The sequence below is a fragment of the Excalfactoria chinensis genome, chromosome 4 (genome assembly GCF_039878825.1).
Source record: "Excalfactoria chinensis isolate bCotChi1 chromosome 4, bCotChi1.hap2, whole genome shotgun sequence".
NCBI lineage: Eukaryota > Metazoa > Chordata > Aves > Galliformes > Phasianidae > Excalfactoria > Excalfactoria chinensis.
The window spans coordinates 28828392-28848888 of record NC_092828.1 but is presented as its reverse complement, the minus strand read 5'-3'; the positions used below and the strand labels follow the sequence as shown (position 1 = coordinate 28848888).

At 37.3% G+C, this 20497-nt stretch overlaps 1 protein-coding gene across 34 annotated transcripts in view; it reads right to left on the bottom strand.

Moving 5' to 3' along the window:
* The window catches only part of SORBS2 (sorbin and SH3 domain containing 2), a 137339-nt gene that overhangs the window by 74716 nt on the left and 42126 nt on the right, over window positions 1-20497 (bottom strand). For 2 of the 34 annotated variants that reach the window (XM_072335961.1, XM_072335968.1), the window contains exon 1: window positions 9830-9969. The exons of the other annotated variants lie outside the window; for them this stretch is intronic. The gene's annotated coding sequence lies outside the window, so the exon portion shown is untranslated. Of the gene's footprint in view, window positions 1-9829; window positions 9970-20497 lie in introns of those variants that run through there. 34 annotated transcript variants of the gene reach the window in all.

The following is a 20497-nucleotide window of genomic DNA, read 5'->3' as shown; positions in this document are numbered from 1 at the left end:
CACTAACATTTTTAATGCTGCTCACTGTATTGCTCTGCACTATGGGATATGTTTTGGCATCCACAGGAATTCATTTCATTAGTCCCACCGGAGTCAACAGTTAGGAAACCAAGTTGTTATATATTTGGTTTCCAAGCTCAGCAATGTGCTTTTTAAAGGTAGTAACGTGCATCTGCATATCTGCATTATCATATTCTGCACTGCCCCCATCAAGTTCAGAATAAAGCAAATAGAAAATCAAAGTCTTCAACAGATTTGTTAAGTAAAAAAATACAAAATGTAAACAACTCAACGATGTTGGAACAATGACCCTTTCTTTAATTGAAGACTGGAGATAACTAATATTTAAGATGATTTAACAGTGACAAAACATCAAAATAGAATTTGAGCTCAACTCAACGGGTGGGCTGAATTACCTGTATCTCTGAAATGACAATTAAACTACCATATTCTCTTGTATTCCTAATGAAGCCCAGATTCCATGCTGCTTGAAAAACTTACTGGTAAGCAATACTTCATGCTGAAGTATTTGAAGAAACTGTCTGAACTCTGATGCAATTATCCAAAGTCAGTTTTTGTTAAAACCATGTATGATAAAAAACAAAAGACAAACTAAAAAACAAAAAACCCAACCTACTTTAATAATATGGAAACAGTTATCTGGCAATGAATGAAGTTTAAATCACACTCTATCTATTCTGCAGCTATCAGCAAATGACCTGAAAATTTCTAGAAGAGCCTTAAAAATTAAAGAAAATGATCTCTTCCCCCCCCTCTTTTTGAATAAATAATCTTTGACTGACATGTTGGACTTATATAACAGCAACAGAATATTTTTAAAGCCCCAACTTCTTACGACATTTTCAGGCTGCTAGAAGAGACACCATTTTCAAGCCTTCTTTTAGCCCGTAACTGAATCACTGATGGTACTGCGACGAAGCAGTGAAATGCAACATGATATTTATTTTCAGACCCAACAAGTACAGTACACTTGGAACACTGATGCCAAAACGATTTTTAGCAGGTGGCTTTGATATATTTACAATGAAGATTGCTTAACTCTTACTGAAGTTCTAACACACTACACTCAGTTTTAGCACTTAACCTTTGTCCTCTTAAGACTTTTCTATCTTGATTATACTGTGTAGCTGATTCACAGTGAAGGATTCTGATACAAATGATTCACATTTCCACATTAATCTCATTTTCCTATAGAAAAAAAAAAAAAACAAAAAAAAAACAAAAAACAACACGACAGCCTTGTATCCCTGAAAAGTATGCATGCAAAGAAGGCTGTATAAATTGAACTGACACAAACAGCAGGCCTTTCAGTTTAACTAGCTGCCACTGCTCACTTACAATTATTTGGAATTTTCTGTTGGTAAAGAGCTAAAGGAGTGTCCAAATACTTAATGGTACTGGTAGTAGGATTCAAATGAATGCAGAGAAATTAACAGCCATATGTATAAAAGTAATGTACTTAAACATAAACTTTAATTGGGAACAGAACATTAAGATTCTTACTTCAAGAAACTGGCTGAGGAGGAGAAGCAAAGGGATTTGTTTTTTATTATTGTGCCTACTTCTTTGCCCCCTGAAAATTGTTCTGGGTACATGGGCTTGCAGAAAGCTCTAATTTGAGTGAGGTAATTAATATTCCTCTGGAAGTAGCAGACAGTCTTCATTACCGAAAGGATGCCTCAAGATCAGCTATGGTATTCAGCTCTTGGATGTTAAAACAGAAGGAATGCCCATAAGTATAGTGCAGACACAAAGTGTTACTGGAACATATCAGTTTGCAACAGCTGTTGATTTAGCCACCAAGCTCAGGTAGGTCTTCTACCAAATTCATACTTAATCTTAGATGATAAGATAAAGGAACCCCAAGTTAGCCAGAGTGGCAAAGGCAATTTTTCCACTGAGAGAAGTTGTGCATGCCCCACCCGTGGAGGTGTTCAAGTTTGAAAAGGGCACTGGGCATCCTGATCCAGTATCTTATTTAGTATTTGGCAACCTTGCCTGCAGCAGGTGGATTGAAACCAGATGATCTTGGAGGTCCCTTCCAACCCAAGCCATTCTATGACAGTTCCAATGCAGAGAAATGGGTCAGTTACCTCGAATACAGCTGCAGTTACCACTGCTTTAGTTTCACAAAATACGTAAGAGACATTGCTGTATTATTTCTTGATAACACCTTATTTCTCTATAACACCACAAAGATTATTTAAGATCAGCAGTGTTGTGAGAGGTTACGGAGAACACTCGTGGGAATCTCACTGACACCAGCTCTGTTCTCCCCAAGAGACCTTGCAGCTAGTTGTGATTGCTTCTGTTCCTGATAAGTTATGAAGTGTGGGGTGCTGCGGGGAGCCATTCTGTCACACCCCTTCTGTTTCGTTTTTCTGTGCAGCTATAAAAAGAGCTAGTGAGAAGTCAAGAAAAGTTTCTCCACCTTCAAGAACACAAAATACATCTCTACTGTTTGAGGTTTAGTTCCATTATTGACCAGATGTTAGAGCACCTACAGGTGTAAGGCTGGAGTCCTATCATCCAACCAAGCATCAGCTAAATGAATGTGAGCATAGGCTTTCTGAATCAAAGCCTAAGTGAGCAGTAACATGCTATTGTCTGCTTGAACCTCATCTAAAGAATTAAGATCATCTTTGTTAGTACCCATAATCTGTAACTAGGTAAAGATAGAGAACATTAAAGTTCAGAATATCCTTTGATAACAAAATGAGAAGATATTATTTTGGAAATACATAGAAACCCTGAAAAATGTCATTAAGCTAAGAACTTAGCTTAATGATTTGGAAACTCTTTAAAGCCACATGTAACTAGCAGTTCAAACTCATTTAGCTTATAGGTGTCTTTCATGATCTCTCTCTGGCTCTGTGGCCTGGAGTGTAGACAACTTTGAAATGCTAGATTTGTTATCTGTGTGGATAGCCAGCAAACAAACTCCAAAAAATGATCTGTTTTTTTCCTTACACAGTTTTTGAAAGACTGGTGAAGAACAAGGTGGTAATATGCCTTGTTTGGTATATTTTGAATCAAAGCATTTGCTATTTCACTTCCAGAAGAAACTGGCAACGTCCAAATAAACTGTGTCTGAAAATACTGCTGATGAATTCTACTTAATAGTCTGAAAGAGGCTCAAAGAGAAAATATAACTATACACACAAGTTCCCTTTTCCCAAAAGCAGCAGATCAATTATATTTCAGCAGTGCTGAACACTATGGTAAATTGTTAGTTTGACCAGCTGGAACCAACTAAACAACTTTATCTAGGTTGCTAGGGATTAGGGATAAAATTGAAGACACTCCACATGTCCACAGTATCAGTAAACTTTCAATGTAAGCCCAGTTCCCCTATAATAAAATCCCCCAAAACCACTTGAAAAGCTGAGGAGATTTCATCTTGAAAACCACAAGCACTTCTAGTTGCCATGATCAAGAGTTCTAATAGCATCAAGTACAGGAGAATTCATCTCAGGACGCAATGGCTAACCATCCTTTATAAACACATCAAGGGAGTGGACATAACTGGAGGAAGCAGAGGAACAGTGTTGGTACAGGAATTGATATGAACTATTAGTCTTAAACCCAAGTTGAAAATCAGAAGGTGGTTTCTACTTATGGAATCCATTAAGGTCTGAAGCGTGTGTCAAGACTACTATGGTCAAAACCAAGGGCCTGAATTTGACAAGTGTATGAAGAAAAGGTGACTTTCTGAAGAAAAGAGAATAAATTTGATAGCACAGCATTTTCCAGGCATTTGGTTTTTTTCTCATTGTAATTTTTCTCTCTGAGAATGTTGTAAATGCAAGATAAGGAAGTGGTATGGTGCCCTTCCATGTTTCTTCATAAAGCAGGAAGAAAATTAAGTAAATATTTGATGACAGAGAGAAAGAAATGAAACTATAGAGAAAATCGACAGGTTTCTAATCTAAAAGTTTCTTACAGCAATTTTTGTAGTTACATAAATCGAAGGGAAGAAATCACAGCTCCATTTTAAATTGCTATCAAGTTAGAAGTAATTAGAATATAAGCATGCACATTTTCTATTACATTTTTCTAACGATATTCAAGCTTTCTAGATCAGTTTTTGGAAACATGGAAAGTTTTGACAGAAGAGGGTCTGATTCTGACATGTCAATCATTTCACCACAGTTAAGTAACTTATTTTACTAAATATATTACTTAACAAATAGTCAAAATTCCATTAATTCAAATTTTTATTTCCCAGAAGATCCAAATAAAGCAGGCCTTATGCAACTAATTCTCCATCTTTCTCAACACACAAATTCCAAGAATCATTAGAAGTATGTTCCTATTTAAAATCCATCATGTGATAGTTAAATATGGATTCACTGGCCTTCAGGAACTAACAAATACATGACAAACATTTGCAGAATCTTGAAAAGGAATGATGAAAGTAAAACTTGCTAATTACAGGTCACTTGAAAGTATCATTAATCAAAATTTCCATGTTTATACAGCATGATACACAATGCATTTTTACACACACAAATCCCCACTTAAATATCATTCCTTCCAATAAGATCTTTTTTTTATGTCAACACCCCTCCCATTGGAATCAATGAAAATAGTGTTCATTCATGAGAGCAAGAATCCTATTTTTTTCAATTTTAGAAAAATGCTTCCCTGAAATAGATGTAGTTTTAGATCTGTTTAACAGAGTTGGACCAATTTATGGAGTGCTGTAAGATTCTGTAATGTATTCTTAACAATTATGCTGTAGCAACAGAATTCAGTTCCAGACTTATTAACATGCTCATAAATACAAGAAACCAAAATCTATACAACTGATGAAATTAACTAAAATGAGATTCACTGGAATGTTTTCATCCTTCTTATTTACTAAGATATGTAAGTTCATTGGGATCGCATAGGCAAATGCTTTACCCTTAAGTACTTAAAACTTTCAGCCAATTTTGTTTAAGTCTGGCAGACAGCCAGAGTCCTAAACAAAACTGACAGTTTATTGTTCTGTGAGCAGTTCTCACAAAGAATATAGATGTTATTGAAGCCAAATCGGTGATCTATCCTAGATCATACCAGGAAGAAAAATTACAAGCTGTATATGGATAGTTGCACATACCTTATAACCTTTGCTACAGATCAAACAAGGAAAAGTACAACTTGTTAGAAATCAGTGTTCAAAAACTACAAAGGAGGAGATCACACTGATGTGAGCCAAAGAGCCATAAAATGTGAAATTTTAATCAGAATACTTTAGCTAAGAAGAAAAACGGGAACAAGTTTATTCACTGTTTATCTGAAAAGACACCAGATTTCTCCAGTTCTGCTGCTCAGTGAACTACTGGTAGCCTTTCAATCTGCATACAGACATACATCAAACTAATTGCAGAAAGATCAGGCAACAGTTAAGTGGCAATGAGCTTAAACACAAACAAGTAAGACTCATCCAGAGTCACAGCTGCCTTTTTGGATAGTAACTCCTTTCAGCTTCTGTTAATATTCACACTAAATGACTCAGCATTAAATGCTTCAAAGTAACTCAAATGCCGTAAACTTTGATCTTCCCTATGTGCTATAACAAGTGCCTTACATCAGGCTGTTTGTCTCGTTAACTCTCACATATTTCGCTGTTTCTGAAGAATCTTAGCACCCATTATAACTGTGGTCCCATCAGAGACTTAACTGGTTTCACAAACGATACTTAGTAGAAGCAAGACTATGTGCTCACAAAACACAGTAAACTTGCATGTGAGACATGAAGAACAGATAAGCTTTGCAACCCTTTGTTTGCATGTTTTTCTGATACTATATTTTGCAGTTTTCCAGGATACACAATCATCATTTTTCATTGCAAATGGCTTCACCCTCCTACTCTATACAATACACATAAAACAACGCACATTCTATTGTTTCAGCATCACTGTTAGACAGTCGAGGGAAGTGATGATATGCTGGTGTGACTTCATCTTGAGCTCTGTGTGCAATTCAGGTGCCACAATACAGGAAGGACATAAAATTATTAGAGAACATCCTAAGGAGGACTGTGAAGATGGTGAAGGGTCTACAAGGCAAGATGTATAGGAGCAGCTGAGGTTCCTTGGTTTGCTCAGCCCAGAGAAGAGGAGACTGAGGGGAGGCCTCATGGCAGCCTACAGCTTCTCATAGTGAGTGGAGGGGCAGTGCTGAGCTCTGCTCTCTGTGACAGTGACAGAGCCTGAGAGAATGGCATGGGGGTTAGAGGAGGGCCAGGTTGGATATTAGGGAAAGGTTCTTCACCAGAGGGTGATGGGTGTGGAATAGGCTGCCCAGGGCAGTGGTCACAACATCAAGATGCTGGAATTCAACAAGTATTTGGGAAATGCCCTCAGATGCAGAATTTGGTCCTGTGAAGAGTCAGGAGTTGGACTTCAGTGATCATTGTGGGTCCCCTCCAGTTTGTGATAGTCTGTGATTCTGTTGTTTACAACACTAGTATACTTGCTGCACTTTGACTGTTTTGATACCTAATGAAGCCCAACATGCTTCAATAAAACAAAAAGCCACAATTTTTTCCTAGGATAAATAATCAGAGAAAGAACTACTAACAGTTATAATTAGTAGCACAGTTAAACTCACATCATTATGAACTGCTAATACTAGCAGTACAAAAACTAGGAATGAAAAGAAGTATTTTTTAGAGAAAAAACTACAGTATTTGACAGAAACGGCCAAGAAAGGGAACAAGTATGCACAAAAGGAACCTGACAGATGTTGTCTGATCCCTGAGGAGCTGACAAGACTAAAATGCAAGTGTGAATCTGCAAAGTAACGTGAAATACACTTAAGAACATAAAGAAATTACATAGTGCATCTTCTCCACATGCCTCTAATGTAATTTCACCATAAATTTGTATTAGATTGCCAATCCAATTCATTCAAATATATTAGTGAGAGATTTTCACTACTGAGTCAGTTGTCTGGCAATTTTAATTCCAGAAGTAGACTACTCTGGCATTCTAGAAGAATTCAGGGGTAACAGCAGGTTTAGACCACAAAGCAGGACTCAGTGAGGTAACTTGTAAAACCTGACTACCTTGGAAAAAAAAGACAAACCAAGCTTTGAAAAGGAAATGGAATCTGCCCATACAGTGGGAGTCTAGAAGCCACTTGACTGATGGTTATCAAAAGCTGTTGCTGAAAACCGCTCATGGGAAAAGGTCCCATCATCACAGAACTGTCCAGACCCACTAAACAAAAAGAACAAGAAAACAAAGGAAGTTTATGTTCCCATTTACTGTAAATTAAGATCTGTTTATGGAAGGGGATTTATGTAATGGCTGAATTATTAAACTTACAGTCTTTCTCAAATAGACATGGTTTCACATACCAATTAAAACTACTTGTATACCAAAGAAGAAAAGTCAGTAGTGGGCATGTATATTTTCATTTCTATAAATTGCAGTCATTTTTTCTATCAATTTAAGTTTTCAATGACATTTCAAGGACAGAACTGAACCATTTTGTCTAGCAGTCTTACATGGTCTTTTAGGGCAGGTGCCATATGGCATAGCAGGCTATCTTCTATAATAGAGCACTAGCATTTGGTTTCTATACCTGGTTCTGCTACTGACTTTCAAAATAACATTTTACCTTTATGAGCATAGCTTTCTCTTCCCTTTGTTTGTAACTTCAGGGACTGATTCCACAGACACACCAGGATGAGATCCTAGTCTCTGCTAATATGCAGCCTTTCCCCAATGGGTAGATGTACCAATCAACATTAATTCCCTCATTTATTTTTTTTTTCTTTCTTTCTTACTTTTTTTCTTTCTTTCTTTCTATTTTTTTAATTTTTTTAAGAGATTTTCCTAAATGTTCAGTCAAACTCAAAGGAAAAATCAAAATTTTTGTTACCTATACCTGCCCATCCCTCTGATCACTGGGCAAATAGTAGCTGCTAAGAGCAACCACTTGATAAGAGAAGGCATTAGAGGATTATGAAATCAATTCAAAAATTCTACAACCACAAAACTGTTCTGACATTACCAGAATAAAACCGTAGCATAAACAGAATTTTGAAAATATTTTTTCCCAAGATTATTACTGTTATGATTTTCCAGATGAGAGTTTATCTAAGCATAACTATCTATACAGTATATAGTTCCTACCTACTTTACAAATTGTTATCCATAAAACCAAACAATTGTTACCTATTCTACTTTATAGATATTATATTTACTTTCTGCAAGTAACATTCATTTCTATAAGAGTTGAATTTACATTTATCAAGTTTAACTTTATTAATTAAATAAACTTCCCTCTCAGTTCCCCACACGAATTACAGATAATATGTTTTTACATGGTAAAATGCTAAATTATTTGGTTAAATATTTTGATATTAATAATACCATTTTGCTACCCATTGCTCAGTTCATGCTTTTATATATACCTTATATGAATGTACTACTCTGATATTTGATTTTCCAGTGTGGGGATAAAACATTATTGTGCGACACTCACTCTTGCTATTCTTACAGATCTTAAATGAGAAAAAACCGCTCAGTGTTTTGGTTCAGCATTCCAGACAGTCAAGGTCAGAGACAAGATGATTCCTTATCAGCACAAGGTTGCCTCTTCTCAGTTCTGTCTGTATTACAACAATAGGCTGAATAATAAATGATCCTATGAGTCATGTCATACAGATGTTAACTCAAGAACATTTAAACGGAATCCTCGGAGTCTCAAAGAAGACTAAATACACTGACCACACACATTCTGTGAAATGAATATACTTGTCTCTAACCTGGCATAATCCTCCATTTTTTTCCAATGAGAGGAGAACATGTGTATACATACACACATACACCCACATTCCTCTATTTTTGCATGCGGTCTACAAATATAATGATTAAAAAGCTGTTTAAGAACTATAATGATGTAACATACAATTTTGATTACTTTAAACTCAATTAATTTGCCTGTGTATAGAAATAATTATGTTAGGAGCTATGCAGTAGTGAACCTAATGGTAAGCCCAGCATGTAGCCCTGAACCTCATTTATAACTTAATTTTCTTCAAAGCTTATATTAAACATCGATCACTGGAACAGCTATGCATTTCACCACATTACTTTTAGCTCAGAAAGCTACCAGACTCTTAATGAAATAACAGACTGGAAATAAATTTAGTAACTCTGGGTGACTGAATTAAAGAAAATGTGGGTCCATTTTATCAGAATACTTTCAATATGGATAGTGCTAATCAAACTGCCCCAGATCCAGCCTGACACTTGTGCGAGGCATGCAGTATCTGAGAAACAAAGTTTGGAATCACTGGGGAGGAGGACTGAGTGCCTGCACAGCACTGTAAAGCATGGCCACAGAGCGTAGTAAATGCTGTCATCTGTACACAGCTGGGAGCTTCCTGTGGTAATGCACAATACCAATACCTCAGGAACCGTGTGGGCAAGGACACAAACTAGAACTTGTATTTTGTCTCATTCATCTCTGTTATCACACATACTGGTCAGCAAGAGAGAGAAGGATCATAGGGCTCTACAACAGGGTACTTCCATTCCTTCCTATTATTGCATCCCATGAGAAGATTCAGCTTGTGCTCTGGATGAGTATCCAGCATCTCCTACTCTCAGCCTTTATAACAGCAGAATAAGTGTTTCTCATGCCATCATTTAGATATTTTTTCCTCCTAAAAGATGGAAAAGGTGGACCTGCATAGACACCTGAACCTCTTTTCTATAAACACTAATTGCTAATTAAGTTAGGCAACTGCAGTAAGCTTTCAGCTTAAATTCTCAGTCCCAGATTCCTTTCTAGACAGTCTTACCTTTGTCTGCTGGACTTGCTTAAATGCCAGTGTTCCTGTAACTGCCCTTCAAACACAACTCCCGCTTCCCCTGCCACAGGCTATTTGTCACAGTCCAGTGCTCTTATTCCCTCAGTTTTCAAGCCAAGCAGCCTTTTCCCCTTCAAAACCAATCTATAGGGGGTCTGAAAGAATAGCAAACACTGTCACTGTAGTTTCAAGCTAGATCTAGTGTTCTCTGCAATAGCAATTACATGAATTACACACAGAAGCATTCAATACTCAAGTCCAATTTTCTGTTCGTGTGCAATGAGGACGGGTCTCCAGATATTCTGACTCTGCTAAATCTCTACTCAGCATCTGCAAGCAGATTTTTCAAACACATGCAATTTTTGAAAAAGCAGGTGGAGGTCACATTCCTAATGAGGCTAGGTTAGAGTTTACATCTGTGTTCTGGCCACTGAGATCCTAACCTTCCTAAAATGTAGGTCATCAGAATTCTTAAAGCGAACAAAATAATTACATTGTACAACTACATCTCCTACCTCTTGCCAACAACTCAAACCAGGACATGCTGAATGAGTTCATTAATAATTGGTGCTATCAATCTATGCCAATCAGTTTATATAGTTTAATAATGCAGTTTCAAACAAACTGAATAATTTTAAGTCTTAAGACAAGGTTTCTTTCAGCAGTATCATGACAATGTAGCTTGTTTTGCTTTCTAAACAAACTAGTGAAACTCTGCCAGGGGTACATCCCCAGGAGTACTGAAGCTAACAGGAATCTTCCATTGACTCTTAGCGGGTTTAGTACTTGCCTTCAATGTAATGTGACTTCAAGGTTATCAGATGTACCTGCAGTAGTAGCAGTTACTCTAACCCTGCCACAAGTGCTATTCAGAGCTTCATTGTTCTGCATTGTAAGCATCACTCAACTAATTCATGGAGTGCTAGCACATGGGATTGTATCTGTTACAGAAAATCTCATAGATCAGTTACATGCCTTGCTATAGTACCAGCTATTCAACCTAATCGAGTGCAGTGTGAATAACAGAGGATGGATAATGTAAGGGAGTAAGGGAGCGTCACAGAATATTTTCCTTTATGAACTACTCTCTGGTTTACTTAATTATTAAAGTTAAATCCACATATTAATCTGTTGTATGTAACTTTTTCATACTTTTTTTTTTTTTTTAAATTGGCAACAATAAGTGCCATTCCTGTAGCAGATGTTCTCAGTTCCCACACACTTAATTATAGTTTTATAACTACAATCACCTACCCTACAGCACATTGCAATGTGTTGTTTCAAAGGCCTCTGATACTTCCTCATAATATTCTGCTGCTACATAGAGCATCACTGATTTGAGCTGTACACCAACTCACAACCGAGTCACAAGGAGGTAGAATTTAACAGGTACTTCATGTGAGCCTGCACATACATCCATAATAGCACACTTGTTTAAAAATGTTCAGATAAAGAAATTATCAATATGGTAGATAACATTACACAGTTTTTTGTTAATACATCAGTCTACAACTTAGAGCAGTTTTTCCTTTGAAGAGCTGTTTCAAATAGCTTGAAAAATGGAAAATTAACTGGAAACAAATCAAACTTTCAGCAAATTAGGCTCAGAAAGATAAGTTCACTTTGTACTTTTTCCAGGTTAAAAATGATTTCTAGTTGTGCATGAATTTTAGTTGCTTTTAATCAGTTTTGTTGTCTAAACTGAGCCATAACTCTTCACATGAAAAAAAAACACATCAAAAAACTGAAACAAATCCCAACAAAATAGTAGCTTGAATTTTAGAGTTGCACAGCACAAACAGTCAACAGATAATGGAATCTTAATTGCCAACTGTACAACACATCTGTAGGCTGGACCTTTTCAGTTGCTTTCATTCCATAATGTATGAAAATCAGTTTTTTCAAACAAGCCTCTGTAGCCTGACACCTTTTTTCAGCTCACCTATGAGAAAACTCGTGCATTTTGACAGCAAGGCACACAGGGTGCTCTAGAAGCTCCAGCTCACTGAGCTGCTCCCCAGTACTCCAGTGCCAGGGTGAAATTGTTTTAGTGAAAAACAGTCTTTATGAAAACAAATACTGTCCTATCCTTATGCTAGTATTTATTTAGTGCCAGTTCAAGATGTTTTGATTTACAGAATCTTGGAATGGCCCAGGCTGGAAGGGACTTCAAGGATCATGAATCTCTAACCCCTTGCCAGGCAGGCCCGCAATAACACAATCATTCTTGCAATAACAAAGTCCACAATTTTCAAATGCTGCATTTAAGATGCAGTAGTAGATATGGTTAAGCTCTCTGTGGATATCTAAAGCAAGCTACAAGCTTGGACCTATGTTCTAATGCTGGATTGCTCCATACTGACTTCAGCTGAGTGACATCAGCATGAACAAGAAGAAGAATGGAAGATAAGGCTTTATCAATTTATCAGCAATGAATTATTAACCAGAGCTGTGGCATCCAAAAATCACTGAATTTGCTATAAATGAACCAGCAAATGCTTTTGAAACTTGAACCAGAACTACAGCTTTAGAAGAACAGGTATCTGCTCCTGTCCTTGGCATTCTAATTTGATACTGATCATCCTGCTATCACTCACAGCCTCAGTGCTGGCTGACAAATACAGAGTAAGAAGCAAGAAAGACAAAAATATGTACCTTGGTCATATCCTCCATCACAATTCAGTGTCTGTAGAAGTAAGGCAGCTATTACTTACCCTGTTTCTAGTGATTATTAGGAAAATCTCTCCTAAATATCTGTACTTGGACAAAAGCTGGCCAGCCATGTGTAACAACTCTTCACTTCCATGAGCATAGAGAACTATGTGCTGCATGCTAAATTACTCCAAGGAGAAACTCTGCACCTAGCGTTAATACCAAAGGCCTCTGTTTTCTGCTAAAAATAAAAGGAAATAGTGCTTAAACTTGATGTCCTCAGAAGTTTTGCAAAAAATCAACTTCATTTATGTGTTACTCAATCAGTACCTAAATGAGCTGAGTGAAAAGGGAGTCCTTAGTATTAACAAAAGCCTATTAGTATTAACAAAAAGCCTATTAGTATTAACAAAAAGCCTATTTGAATAATATTAGTAATAAGAAAGTCTTACAAATGAACTATTTTCTTTCAGCTTACCATAATTTTGTCTGTTTGTCCACTAACTTCCACTCTCAGAAACAGTGAAGAATGCAAATACTTCCTGCTATTTCCTCAGTTGTTATAAGCCAGTGCAGTTCAACTGAGGTCAGTGGTACCCTTTTACACATTAGCTTCCGATCCAACCCCTTATGCACATTTACTCCTAAAACGTTTCAGATGAAAAAGCCTTGTGTGTAAACAGAAATGGCATGTTACAGAACTTTTCTCACTACTTATGACAAAAAACATAACATGGGTTTTCTCATTCTCTAATTTAAGCCTCAAGAGCCTATGTGAATACAAACTCCTTCTACACAAGTCATCTTTGAATACCCAGCAAACTGCGCTGCTACAGTTCATGTAAACCACACTTTGTAATAGCCTGTCTACATTAAATGGAAGACAACATACATTGTATATGTATGTATTGCCATATAGTAAACAGAAGATGACAAAACGACAGAAGTTCTAATGTTGTGTACAGAAAGTAGATGCAGGATGTGTCTGAATGCCACATTTGCCTGTGGAAGCATTGAAGCAGATGCAGAGGCTGTTCAGTGGCTCTAAAATAATTTTTGGGTTTTGTTATTTTCAGATATTTTACAAATTAGGTTTATCAAAAATAAATTTAGAAAGGACTTTACGTGCATTGTTTAGACTAGCTTAATCTTCTCCCAGTGGTGCTATTTCCATAATGGCAAGTATGTGTAACAACTTCCTGACTTTGCAACATGAACACAGCCTGCTTCAAAGATGACGCATTTTTGTTTGTGCTATCTCAAAACAATGTTACATATCCCTCCTTTTCCCCCACCAAAAATAGAATTCTGCAATTAAGGAATTATAAAAGAGTAACTTTTGAACTGAATGCACTGAATGCAGTTGTAAAAATAGGTACTTGAAACAAGCAAGATTCCTGCATTTCTCTTCTCAGTGAACTACTGTGGTCTGAAAACTGGATTGTTGCCACTTGTTTAAAGAACTTCTTCACCTCTAAGTTTTAGAACACAGATTCACTCTTTTAAAGAGCTAGGTATTACCAGAATAACTAGAAACCTGTTTCTGGTGTAGAGGATTTCATTCATAAAGATATTGTTTTAGAGACATAACCAGGACTATATGCAAATAAACAGAACTTTTGTCAAGGTTTGTTCCAAGGCATGGGAAGATGAACATTCTCCTGTCCCACTGATCTCAATTTCTTATCTGACAAAACTTACATACTACATGAGCTGATAAGCTATATCAGAACACTGTTTCTCTGTTTTTTCCCAGAAACTCTTGCATCTTTTATGAAGCTGGAGGACACTAAGAAACAGGAAACAAAGTAATTTAAAAGCAGTCCTACCTTTTCTTGTAAAAAGTCAAGCATCACAGGACTGAGTTTGTAATACATCCCCATCATGGCAAGGTTATCGAACCATTTGATTTGTTTGCCAAAACATTAGTGTAGGAGAATAAAAAGCCAAGTTGTAGTGAACAGCCACCTTCAAACACCTCTTGGCTGACTGTTTAGCAACTATTTTGTTTCACACAGTTTTACTTGTATGATTTATCCAGAGAGAGGACGGGCATTAATGCTGATAACTGAGCTGTTTTCTGACACTACAGTTGTCACTGTTCAAGAAGCAGATTTCCTTGAAGTATGACAGCAGGAAACAAATATGGGTGTAGCTGGACAGGCACGCATTGTTTTGAACTTCCACTGGATGCAGAGTTACCGTGTCGTGTAGAGGTCAGCACAGTCACAGAGTGTCTCTAGCTGAGCAGTGCTACCCCAAATGCTTATTTGGTTCATCCTTACAGCTCCTGTCACTGTTTTTAGGCAGATGCGGGAAGTATTTAACACCAGAGGCAGGTTGGCAGTAGCTTTATGAGAGACATTTTCTCTGTTTTGCTTTTAAAGAGACTTTTAAATAGGTGTACAAGAAGAGCCTGGAAAATTCTTCCCAGAGGAAAAAAAGAGGTAATTCTGTAACAAGAGCTAACTTTCAGTAGTCACAAGGGACAATGTGGTGCGTACACTAACAAAATCCTCTCTGTATTACTTTAGACTGCTAAGGCTTCTGCTAAGCAAACTATCCACAAAGGATCTCAAAGAAAATTATCCACATTATTTTAGTGTACCTGGACTCCTTTATCAAAGTCAGAACAAGGAATTTCTGTGACCTTTGACAGAACCTGTCATTTTATCGTATATATGAAGCAAAATATTCTACAGAAGAAGAGGAGAAAATGCTTGCCAGAAATTGTATTGAACTTTCAGAAATTTTATATACTTTTTCTTCCAAAAGCCAGGTCACTACTGTAAGTTCAGCTCTTTATTCAAAAATAAACATTCTTTGTGACTAAGTGCAGCTGTTTTTTTTACTCGTCATGAGACACCTTGGCAGTTGTACCAAATGCAACTGAAAGCTCACTGAGGCCATCAGACTGGGGGAAGTAGCTGCAGAAGGGGAGAGATCTCCCCAGACACTGAAGGAATTGGTCTCAAAAAGTTTCCTGCACCAGGGATGAAATGAAGGTGGAGCAGAAGTGGCACATTATTTGGATACCCAGATGGAGCAAGACACCTGGCTTATCTGATGACTGTGAAGAGAGATGCTGATTTGACAGTAATATAAATGTGCACAATGCTAAACAGACAAATCCTCAAACAAGCTGGTTAATTAGCAAGCAGGGAAATGTAAGAGAATTTGATGAAGAATGAAAAAAATGAAAACAAAGTGAATGTTATGTAGAAGGAATACAGAGGACATAGCAGTGGAGAAAAGGAGTAAAAGTACAATGAAGTTCCAGACCACACATCTGTTTTTAGCAAGCTCACATAATTACCTTTTAATCCTACCATATTTATTCTCCTAAGAAAGTCAGACAATTCTGATTTTATGGTCTCATAACTTTTGGCTATCTGTACCTCCGTTCTGGTAATTCTTATTTGCTTTCCCTGCTGTGATTTCATAGATTTGCACGTTTGCAATTTTCAGTGATAGACCACACACAGCTTCATATTTATAGCAGAAGTTTTTATCTTCACACACAGAAATACTTCTAGAAATTATTTGATTCACCAGCCATTAGTGAACAAAATTGATACCGTCTGAGTACTCTTTTAAAATCATTTTGTTTAGGGAGATTAGCAATTAAATGTACTAATAATTGTGGCAGGTTGGGCCTGCAGAATATTTTAAGCACATAGGGCAGAATGCATGTAAGAGTTAGGACACACAGGAAGACTGTCCTTCTGAACAGACTGACTGTCCTTCCAGAGCTGTGGGTTTTAATAGCGTTAGTCCATGCAGGGAAAACACCGCGGTGTTAAAAAATACTGTAATCAGCTCCTTTTTTAATTAATAGAAAGCAAAGACTGTGTGAGAGGAGGAAGGAACATTGAATGATCTTTATGATCTCACCAAGAAAATGGCAGTCAGTAATAAACAAGCTTGGGAACATAAATGGATTTTAGACACCCCCTTGAGTGCATCTAAAACTACTGCATTGCATGTAATCAGGTGACTGAAAGTGAATGTTGTAGAGATGAGGGGGAACTGCATTTTCTGTAGCTTAGCTTTAGAATACAACTGCCAAGATCCATTTATAAGAAGCTGCACCAGCATCTGTTTATAGTATACTGACACAAATCTTAGCATGTGCAAGCTCATTTTTGGCACAAACTTAAGTCTACTGTAAGGTGGTGATTTTTTACAGCTGTTTTTGAAGCAGCAAACAGAAGTTCCTAGAGTGATGGCATGAAAATCATGACTGAAAAGAGATCAAAATATATAAACCTACCTGGCCAACTGTCGTAGGATTTTCAGCATTCCAAACTATCTGACAGAAAGGCCATACACAGACATCAAACTAAAGCAACCTCGGGCAAATTTCTATTCTCCTCCATAAGGTACTTAAATACATTAGCCATGCTCACACATTGACTAATAGCTTTTGAGACTCGTGTTCAACAGCTATAGCTAATTTATTAGCAGTCAAAACTACCACATCACATTAACAGCTCACAGCACAAATAACAATACAAAGGCAAATGGCCAGGGCTATAGCAGCTATTACAGCCAGCTTTTCACTACATATTTTCACTGGACACTTGTAATTAAAGAATCTTGGTTCACTTTTGATGGTGACTATTTATTTATTTATTTTCAATTTAAGTAGCAAAAAACCCTCAAGCAACAACACTAAACTCACCAACTATCCAGACCCTTCCCCCCACCAGCTGTCAATGCAAGGATCAGGACCTCAATACCCCAACATTAAAAGGCAGCCCCTGGGGAATAGCACTGTGACTGCACCTTGCCATTCTAATATAGGCCAGAGAGAGGAGAACCAGTCATCTTCGGTAGGCTCTTCTGACAAAAACTATCTGGCTCAGAATTTGTGCAACACTGTTATCATGTGGCTTTCTTTCTTTCTTTTTCTTTCTTTCTTTTTTTTTTTAATTTTTTTTTTATTTGTTTGTTTTGTTTTTTATTCTTTGCTAAGGCCTTGAGAAGCAAGGCTAGTTTCCTTCCTACAATTCTGCTGAATATCCTTTGACAGACATTACTGCTTCTCAGACTGGAGGTGTTTTCCCCATCAAATAATCAAAGCCACTAATTCAATATGCATGTCATCCACACCACAGTAAGCCACTTATGATGTAGGGCTAGCTTAGTCTCTCTTCCCCTTTACAGAACAACTGCAAGTGTCCTAAAGCAAGGACTTCATTCTGAAGCAACTTCAGTAGGACTAAATGTTTCAGAGCTCTCTAGGACTGACTACTAAACAAGCCTGTTCCTCATGATAGAATAATCTATGCTTGTTAGGCAGCGGTCTAGAATCATATGAGCTGCTGTGTAATTTGCACTTCAAATGAACATAGTCTCGGGGAAAATGCTTCAGACTTCACATTATTCTTTCCAACTTCTCTTCTTTGTATTACCGCATGCTGCCATTACCTTCTGCCTTCTCACAGTTGTGTAGGGCTTTTGACTGTGAACATTCCCACCCTTGTGCCTAATCTCTCAGCCCCTCCATAACTGAAGTCCTTACACTCTTTCTTCACAATGCTTACAGAACAACAGATCATTTCCACGCAGCCAGATTTCTCATAAGGAGCCTCTTTTCTCTATACAGAGGCCATCTCTCTAACTTCCATGAAGTACAGTACACTTCTTCTAGGTCCTATGTAAAGTTCACAGTAAAACAGTACACCTACAATTACCTAGGTTGCTTTTCAATTCTGCTTGAAGTGTAAACTTCTCTTCATTCAGTATTATTAAATTGTGCTGATGTTGCCAGTCACACTGAGGTAACCAATGATGACAACTCTTAAATCCATGTAAAATTCCTTTCACAGTCATTGATGTTTTGTCTGTGCTTTTATATTTATTATGTTCATAAAAGGAGCACACTTGCCCCACCTAATACAAAAATAGATGTGCTTTCTGACAAAATCAACTTAACGGGCATATCATAGAATATAGTGCTCATGTTTCATTGCATTTTTACATACAGCTAAGTCCAACAGGGTGCTGGAAGAGTAATAAGATTACCAGAAACACCATCTTAAGAAAAGAATTTTGAGCTTCCTAGTACTGATAACACACTACTAGAAAATGTAATTAATAACTAGCCAGATAAGATCTGACAGATGGCAATACAGAGTTCCAAATAAATCCCCAGTATCTACTATGTATTCAGTTCTACTAGGATCACCAGAACATAGAAAAAAATCAAAGTTATAAGCAAAGCAACCCTGTTCCGATGTTTTCACAACTTCATATATACTTTGTGCTTAGTTATTCTGCTCAGGAAAGAAAACTTTCTTTTTTCTTCCTATTTTCAGCATTTGTAGATATGGATCTCAGAGTCTAATAAAAAACAAACAAAAAGAAAACACCAAGAAAATTGTCAATAGGCTTTTTATAAAGACCTTGTGATATGCAAATATATTTTTAATGGAAATTTTTCATTTTGGTTCCCTAGTCCTTGGACTAGTCCTGTGAGTACTGCAAGCACCTACTAATAACATGCGTGTCTAATTAAATCATCTCCAAACTACAAGTGTGCAAATCACTTTTTGTATATAGACAATTGTTTCATGAGATTCATTAATCCCTTCCATTTAAATCTTTCCATCCTGCTTTTACTAAGAGGAAGTAAGTGTTCAGATCATATTTGAGAAAGGTGTGTCAGATAGTCCTACTCCCACACAGTTTTAGAAGTGCAGACCATAAGGAAAAAGAAGAGGGAGTGCATTTTGAGTTTTCACTTTCTCATAAAAAAAAAAAACAAGAAACTAACTAATGCAGAGCAAGGCCACAGGCACCAGATGCATTATCTGTAGTCATACTGAGACGTACATCCATATTTTGTAATTTGCTCTCCTTCTCTAAGTAAATACTGAATCACACAGCAAATGCAGCAGGATTCTGCTTCTACCTTGCCTGCACTGAGTATGGCTGAGGCAGTGTAGCACCTATGCAGATCACATCCCTCAAAGGAGCTTCAGTTAACCTTATTGCTGTGACTACAGGCATCTTCACTGAAAATTCACCTTCCCCTAACTGGGCAGGTAGGCAAACAGGGTACTTAAGAGCTGGATAGTAGAAAAGAGCCTGAAAAGAGTTTCATTTCCTTGGACAGATGAGGCTCCTGCACACCCTACAAGCCTTACCTGGAGGAAGCAAAGATCACAAAAAAACTTTTGATTTCCATATTCTCACAAACATGACACCGTAGCTTCAAGGCTTTGTACCAATTCTATATTCAGGTGCTGTGTTACCCTACAACTTCACGGTAACACTGCAGTGCAAATGTTACATTTGCTTAACGGAGCACCTCCTGGGATTTAGGCACACTCCATCAGGAATCACGCTGCTCCTCTGCTGATTGTTTGGCTGCTTGGCACAGTACATGCCATGTGTATGCGTGAACAGGAGGCCAAGGGGGAGTTTGGCTCCCAGAGTGGTAATGAGAACTGGCAGTCAAGGAACTGACTATTTATCAACTCTAGACTTAAAGTGAAATAATAAATTTTTTTCCATATGGCACAAGTGTTCTAACATGATACAATCTGCAAAGCAAAGATAATCTACTGCCCTCTGATATTTTCAATTAACAATTGAATTCAGGCATTTCCTGTCACAGCCCTTAATACAGAGTGTTGAGCAGACCGATGCAGCACATACCATGAAACAATGGAGTTTTCTGATTCATCTACCTGAAGTTATAAGATTGTTTAACACTAGAACTGCAACAGATTTCCACTTATAACTTTCTAATTTAAAAACATCAGGACTCTGATTCGAAGTCCTCAGTACACACTCATAAATTCTGTGGTTTTCTGTAGCATATAAACATGTGCTTTTCTGTACAGGGATGGGATTATTTCCAAGCTAAGTGTAATTATACACTGTAGGAGTCTGTCAGATTTAGGCCTAGAAAAACTTCTGTTCAACAGACTTCCAGGACTGGATTCATATATAAGGAAGCAGACATTTTGTTCTTACAGTTAGCTGAGCTCAGTT